This window comes from Pseudophryne corroboree, unplaced genomic scaffold (genome assembly GCF_028390025.1).
Source record: "Pseudophryne corroboree isolate aPseCor3 unplaced genomic scaffold, aPseCor3.hap2 scaffold_874, whole genome shotgun sequence".
Classification (NCBI taxonomy): Eukaryota; Metazoa; Chordata; class Amphibia; order Anura; family Myobatrachidae; genus Pseudophryne; species Pseudophryne corroboree.
In genome coordinates this window covers 157,076-164,615 of record NW_026970453.1, presented here as the reverse complement: position 1 = coordinate 164,615, position 7,540 = coordinate 157,076, and positions in this window count along the sequence as shown.

The following is a 7,540-nucleotide window of genomic DNA, read 5'->3' as shown; positions in this document are numbered from 1 at the left end:
GTATATACAATTATGGACGGGCTGCCGAGTGCCGACACAGAGGTAGCCACAGCCGTGAACTACCGCACTGTACTGTGTCTGCTGCTAATATAGACTGGTTGATAAAGAGATAGTATACTCGTAACTAGTATGTATGTATAAAGAAAGAAAAAAAAACCACGGTTAGGTGGTATATACAATTATGGACGGGCTGCCGAGTGCCGACACAGAGGTAGCCACAGCCGTGAACTACCGCACTGTACTGTGTCTGCTGCTAATATAGACTGGTTGATAAAGAGATAGTATACTACTAACATTATATATACTGGTGGTCAGGTCACTGGTCACTAGTCACACTGGCAGTGGCACTCCTGCAGCAAAAGTGTGCACTGTTTAATTTTAATATAATATTATGTACTCCTGGCTCCTGCTATAACCTATAACTGGCACTGCAGTAGTGCTCCCCAGTCTCCCCCACAATTATAAGCTGTGTGAGCTGAGCAGTCAGACAGATATATAATATATATAGATGATGCAGCACACTGGCCTGAGCCTGAGCAGTGCACACAGATATGGTATGTGACTGACTGAGTCACTGTGTGTATCGCTTTTTTCAGGCAGAGAACGGATATATTAAATAAACTGCACTGTGTGTCTGGTGGTCACTCACTATATAATATATTATATACTCCTGGCTCCTGCTATAACCTATAACTGGCACTGCAGTAGTGCTCCCCAGTCTCCCCCACAATTATAAGCTGTGTGAGCTGAGCAGTCAGACAGATATATATAATATTATATATAGATAATAGATGATGCAGCACACTGGCCTGAGCCTGAGCAGTGCACACAGATATGGTATGTGACTGAGTCACTGTGTGCTGTGTATCGCTTTTTTCAGGCAGAGAACGGATTATAAATAAAACTGGTGGTCACTATCAGCAAAACTCTGCACTGTACTGAGTACTCCTAATGCTCCCCAAAATTAGTAAATCAAGTGTCTCTCTAATCTATTCTAAACGGAGAGGACGCCAGCCACGTCCTCTCCCTATCAATCTCAATGCACGTGTGAAAATGGCGGCGACGCGCGGCTCCTTATATAGAATCCGAGTCTCGCGATAGAATCCGAGCCTCGCGAAAATCCGACAGCGTCATGATGACGTTCGGGCGCGCTCGGGTTAACCGAGCAAGGCGGGAAGATCCGAGTCGCTCGGACCCGTGAAAAAAAACATGAAGTTCTGGCGGGTTCGGATTCAGAGAAACCGAACCCGCTCATCTCTAGTTGAATCCCCTTAATTTAGAATGGTGCATGATGTAAGGGAAATAAACAAAATAATACAAGTGCCCCCATAGTACCAAATCCACACACACTGCTAAATGGCATACCACCGACTTCTTGCTGGTTCACCGTAATAGATATTGCAAATGCATTTTTCCCTGTTCTATAATTAAAGAAAGCCGGCAATTATTGGCATTTACACACCAAGAGGTAAAATATACTTGGACAAGATTGGCCGAGGGAGGAGCTAGTAGCCTGGGTGAATACTGGCACTTGTGTTAAAAGACTGGATGCCTAACAACCCAGTCAGAGTAATAATATAATATGTAGATTATATCCAACTTTGCACAGATACAGAGACAAAGTGTTTGGAATATACAATCTCTTTGCTTCGCTTTTTGTGTGACAAAAATTGCAATATATCAAAGGAAAAACAACAAGATTGTGCAGCCAAAGGTTGAATTTTTAGGGCACTGCATCTCCCCCCAAAGCTAAACACCTCACTGAGGATAGAAAACATTTTATACAACCAGCAAGTGTTCCCAACACATTTAAAGAACTCAGAGCATTTTTGGGACTCCTATCATTTTGCAGAAAGTGGATACCTTGTGTAACTAGAAAGTTACATATATTGTATGAAGCCCTTAAAGGGACAGTACAACAAGGACCATTAATACTTGCACAAGAACAGACTAATATGTTCTAGATCCTAAAAAAAATGAAATCTTAAATCCCCATTAGCACTATATGATTATAGTAAGCCATTTACATTGTTTTGTCATGAGTCACATTCACATGCTCAAGACATTCTTACTCAGACACATGAAGGCAAACAAAAACCATGTGATATTGTACTTGCCATCCATTAACTCTAATGGTACCACACAGTGTCACAGAAATCTTCAACCAGGCTCAAACAAAGCATTTGTCTGCTGCTAGACTTACTAAGTATGAAGTAGCCCTTCTCACACTAAGCAACATTACACTCAAAAGATGGACAATGTTGAATCCTGAGTCATTGCTCCTGCAGGAATAAAAAGATGGGAGCAGAGGATAATTCTATGCCTGATTCAGAAGTATCACAGAAGTATCACAGGAAGATCAAAATACACACACTTTTTTTTTTCCAGAATCACATGAACATGATTGTATTGAACTGATGAGACAGGAATAACTTTCTTTATCTGACATTTCTGATTCCCCACTACCAGACGCAAACCTTACACTCTTTGTAGATGGCTCCAGATAATATCGAAATGGAGTTCCCTACACAGGATGTGCTGTTACCCCCCACGCACAGTAGTAATCATACAGCAGCCAATTCCCAGCCACATGTCAGCACAAGATGCAAAACTGAAAGCTTTAACGTTAGCCTGCATTTATGCGGATGGAAAAAGGGTTTACATTTACACTGATACCAGATATACCTATGGAATTGCCCATGATTACGGCCCCATATTATAAAGCAGGGCCTGTATGGGGTCATCAGGAAAACCTGTTAAACATGTAAACCACATTAGAGCACTATTTACTGCATTCAAACTCCCATCCAGGCTTGCAGTGTTGTAGATAAAGGCACACACACACAAGAGACTATGGCCCTCATTCCGAGTTGATTGCTAGCTGCTTTCGTTCGCAGCGCAGCGATCAGGTAAAAAAACTGCAATTCTGCGCATGCGTATGGGGCGCACTGCGCACGCGGGTTGTACTTTCACAAAAGCCATTGCAGTTTCACACAAGGTCAAGCGATGCTTTTCTGTCGCACTGCTGACCGCAGAGTTATTGACAGGAAGTAGGTGTTTCTGGGAGGTAACTGACCGTTTTCTGGGAGTGTGTGAAAAAATGCAAGCGTGCCAAATAAAAACGCAGGAGTGGCTGGGGAAACGGGGGAGTGGCTGGCTGAACGCAGGGCGTGTTTGTGTCGTCAAAACAGGAACTAAATAGTCTGAAGTGATCTCTAGCTAGGAGTAGGTCTCGAGCTACTCAGAAACTGCACAATCTTTTGTTTGTAGCAGCACTGCGATCCTTTCGTTTGCACTTCTGCTAAGCTAGGATACACTCCCAGAGGGCGGCGGCATAGTGTTTACACTGCTGCTTAAAGCAGCTAGTGAGCGAACAACTCGGAATGAGGGTCTATACCTGAAGCAAATGGCAATAGATTGGTAGTCCATGCTGCACATGATGCTGCCCCAAGGTGTGCCCACTTATGTGGTAGAAATGAATTACTAGACTTGATATACTGACGATATATGTATTAAATATATATTATATAACTGTTTTTGGCTTCACTCAATAAACAATATGGAAACTTGCTTGAAAAAAAATGTACTATATTGTTATTTTATATTTACTATATAATATAGTAAAAATTTAAAAAAATTTCAAGCAAGTTTCCCATTTATTTATTGAGTGAAGCCAAATACAGTTATGTAATATATATTTAATACATATATTGTCAGTTTATGAAGCGCAGTAATTCATTTCTGTTCGTGTTGTTAATTTCTGGGGTTTTGCAAAAACTTTAATTATATGCAGCTGATGTTTATCTGACTTGGCTATATATTCCTTTTATTTGTGCCAGGAGTTTGGGTGGACATGGGTGGATATTCCACTCTAATACAATTATGTGGTAGATCGTAGCCCCAAGTTTGACCAAAACATACTCTAAAAGCTCCAGGCCCACGCCTAAGATGCTGAAAGAATGGCGTGGCAGAAATCAGGAGCTAAAGAAATTAATGGAGATTGGTGTGAAGGTCAATGTTTGTGTCTACCAAAAGCACTTTACTCTATTATGGCCATTTTTGTGCATGGGAAAGTGCATCAAGGAAGATACCATGGCAGCTATTACCAACAGATACTGGATAGCTCCAGGGTATGCACAAACTTCACAAGAATTTGTAACCATGTGCTTATTCTGTGCATTAAACAACTCTGGTAAGTCTGTCCCCACCCCACAGAAAAGAATTCCTCACACTCAGGGGTATATTTACAAAGCTACCGATTTTGACCGATTTGGTGTTTTTTGTTCAAAGTGTCATCTTGGGAATTTACTAAACGCAAATCTCGTCAGTGATGAGGGCATTCGTATTTTTTTTACGGCTGTGTAGTTAAAATACGAATGAATACACCATCGGTCAAAAATGGCTGTTTAGGTATAGAACTCGGTCATTTACTATGCATTCGGATTTGAAATCTCTACCGTGAAAATGCATTTGCGGGCGTGAAAAAATACAATTCGTAAAAAAATGCGGAAAAAATATAGACCTGCTTTTGAGAAGCGTGTTTACATGTGTTTCCAATTCTACATTAATCACACCTGAATTGTTTGACCTTTAAAAGGACCCAAGCACATTTTTCTAATCTCTCACTCTGAAATGGCTGCTGCTGGTGTAGTAATGATTTCTTGTTTGCTGGGGGATACCTGAGACTGCTCCATGAGGCTACAATAATCCAGGGCCAGGAAACTGAACATGGTCAGCAGGTTGTAAAGGTGCCGCGGAGGCGGCGCAAGCCTCATTTTTTTAGGGGGCATTTAAACTTGAACGCATTGGCCGATGACCAGGTTATACAGATGTTCCGGCTAAATAGAAACAACATTTTCCGTGTGTATGACCTTGTCAAACTGGACCTAGACCCTGAGACAGCACGCTCTCGCTCTGTCTCAGGCCTGCACAAACTCCTGGCTGTGTTGCACTTTATGGCTACTGGCAGCTTCCAGGCTGTGACAGGCGATGTAATTGGTATCTCCCAGCCCACCATTTCAAAATATTTAATTCATGTGAGTTAAAACATACATACACGTCTATGTCTAAGTGGTGCTTCTGTTATGTAATATAACACAGTATAGTATTTATAATAGTTCATGACACTCACCTTATATTTTGTAATGTCCACTCAGGTTTTGTATGTCTTGGATCCCCACATAGATGCCTCTATCTGCTTCCCTACCCAGGATCGCAGTGGCATGCAGTCAGGGTAGCTTTCTATGAGCTTGCTGGCATGCCCAATGTGCTGGGTGCCATAGATTGCACACACGTTGAGCTGAGACCACCTAGGGGCAGGCAATATATTTATACCAATAGACATCTGGGCCAATCCACTAATGTCCAGGTGGTTTGTGATGTAAATCTAAAAATTATGAGTGTTGTTGCGGGTAACCCTGGCAGCTGCCATGACTCCTTCATCCTCAGTCAGTCATCCCTCTTTGATAAGTTTGATGCCAGACAAATGCCTGATAGCTGGCTGCTGGGTTTGTTTCAAGTGTGTTGTGTGTATGTGTGGTAACTTCAACCTCGTCATTTTTTTTTTCCATAAACCACATGTCCTAATGTTGCATATATCTGTCTCTCAGGTGATGGTGGTTATGGCTGCTACTCTTGGCTGCTTACTCCATTGTCCCTACCTGATTCTCCTGCTGAACACAATTATAAAAATGCACATAAGTCCACGCAGAATGTGATAGAAAGATGTTTTGGGGTGCTGAAATCTAGGTTTAGGTGTCTGGATAAATCTGCAGGGCTTTTGTTGTATAGTCCCTCAAATGTGACTAGGATTGTGTTCTGCTGCTGTTTTCTTCATAACATGTGTTTGCGGCAACATCTGCCACATGTTGTTGATGAAGAAAACAGTCAGCAAGAAGGTGAGTTAGAAACATCTGGCAACAGTGTGAGTACAGATGTAGGGAGGCAGGTAAGGCAAGAAGTGATTCTGCGTTATTTTAACGGTAAGTAGTATTTATTCATAAATAACCTTGCTTAACCCCTATTATCAAATGTTTTATAGGTCTAAATCGGTCTAAATTATGTTTGTGTTGCGTTATTGTTTGTTATTTCTCATGTTGTTTACAGTTAGGCAATAAAATGTATAACTTACACTGTCACTCATTAGCAAATGAAACATTACACATATTGCGTATGATTAATTTATTACCTTAAACACAGGCATTTTGTGTGAATCAAATAGAAAATTTGTATTTTTCAATTAACATACTGTAGTTGTTGCTGCAGCCTTGATTATTTCTTTGTTTTTTTGTTTTCTGGGTGCAGAGGATTGGGATGGTTCATTGGTCCTGGTTCTGCTGGATCGTCTAACTGGGGAGGTAACTGAGGTCTGGCTTGGTGTGGTTGTTCCTGAGCTTAAGCTATGTTGGTGGGATGCCAACGCATTTAGGCTTTGGTTTAGGTTGTTGAGGCTTGCTGTGAGTTGTGTAGTTGCGGCAGTGTTGTTGGCAATGATTCGGGAGAGGTTTTCGTTTATTAATTGGTTGTGTTATATAATTTGTATGAGGGCTTGTCGCTGCCGCTGTTGGTCATCCATGATTCTTTTTTTTGCGTGCATTTGGCTGTTGTCTGTCCTCATCTGCTCCATTGAATTTGCAACTCTGCCAACTTGAACTATCAGACTGCCTGAGTTCTGACTGAGTCTAGGCAGATGATGGGGCAGACTGGCAAGGTATTGGCTGTGGGTGTTCAGACAGGCATAGTGTTGCACCTGTTGTGTGGCCCAACTGGACCAAAACTCTGGGCTCATTTGTGGCTGGGGTGGTGTTGGGCTCAATTGGGGGCTGTGGGATGTTTGGGGTGGTTGGGTTATGTCCTGCGGAGTGGTTGGCTGGTTTGGATCAATCGCTTGCAGGTGTAGTGTGTACGAATCCTGCAAGTCAGTTTCCTGCTGGGTATCCTCGGTCATGATGGGTGGTTCTGAATGGGGTTGAAGACAGCCACTATTTAGTCAATATTTAGCATTGGTCTTTTTATAGCTTTATGTCAACATGCATTACTTCTTAATATTCATGTTGGAAATGATAAATAGATTGTAAAATAAACTTAACAATTTAGCTCACCTTTTTGTAGAAATATGTGGCTTCTAACATTCCCTACTCAGTTCAAAAATGTTTCAGGAAATTGTTGGACTCTGAGCCATAATTAATGTGCTAACACGAAGAACTCTAACAAATACAAATAACTACATTTACATATTGTGTATGAAGCTTACTTTTGTAAAACACACACAATACAATAAATGTGTTCAGCAATACACTCATACATTGTTCAAGGCAGTCAGTGGTCTGGCCAAAACTTGAATCAATATAGTGCAAATAAATGTAATTTAATAATTTGGTTGAAAATGTCTTAAGGTGGCCTATGTTTAGAACTGGTGATGTTGGGGATGCAAAACAATTGGATTAGACTTAACATTTATGTAGCTGTTTCTAGCAAAAAAAAACAAAAAACAAAAATGGGTTGCTATGGGCAACATCACATCTGAAAAAAAAAGCTAACT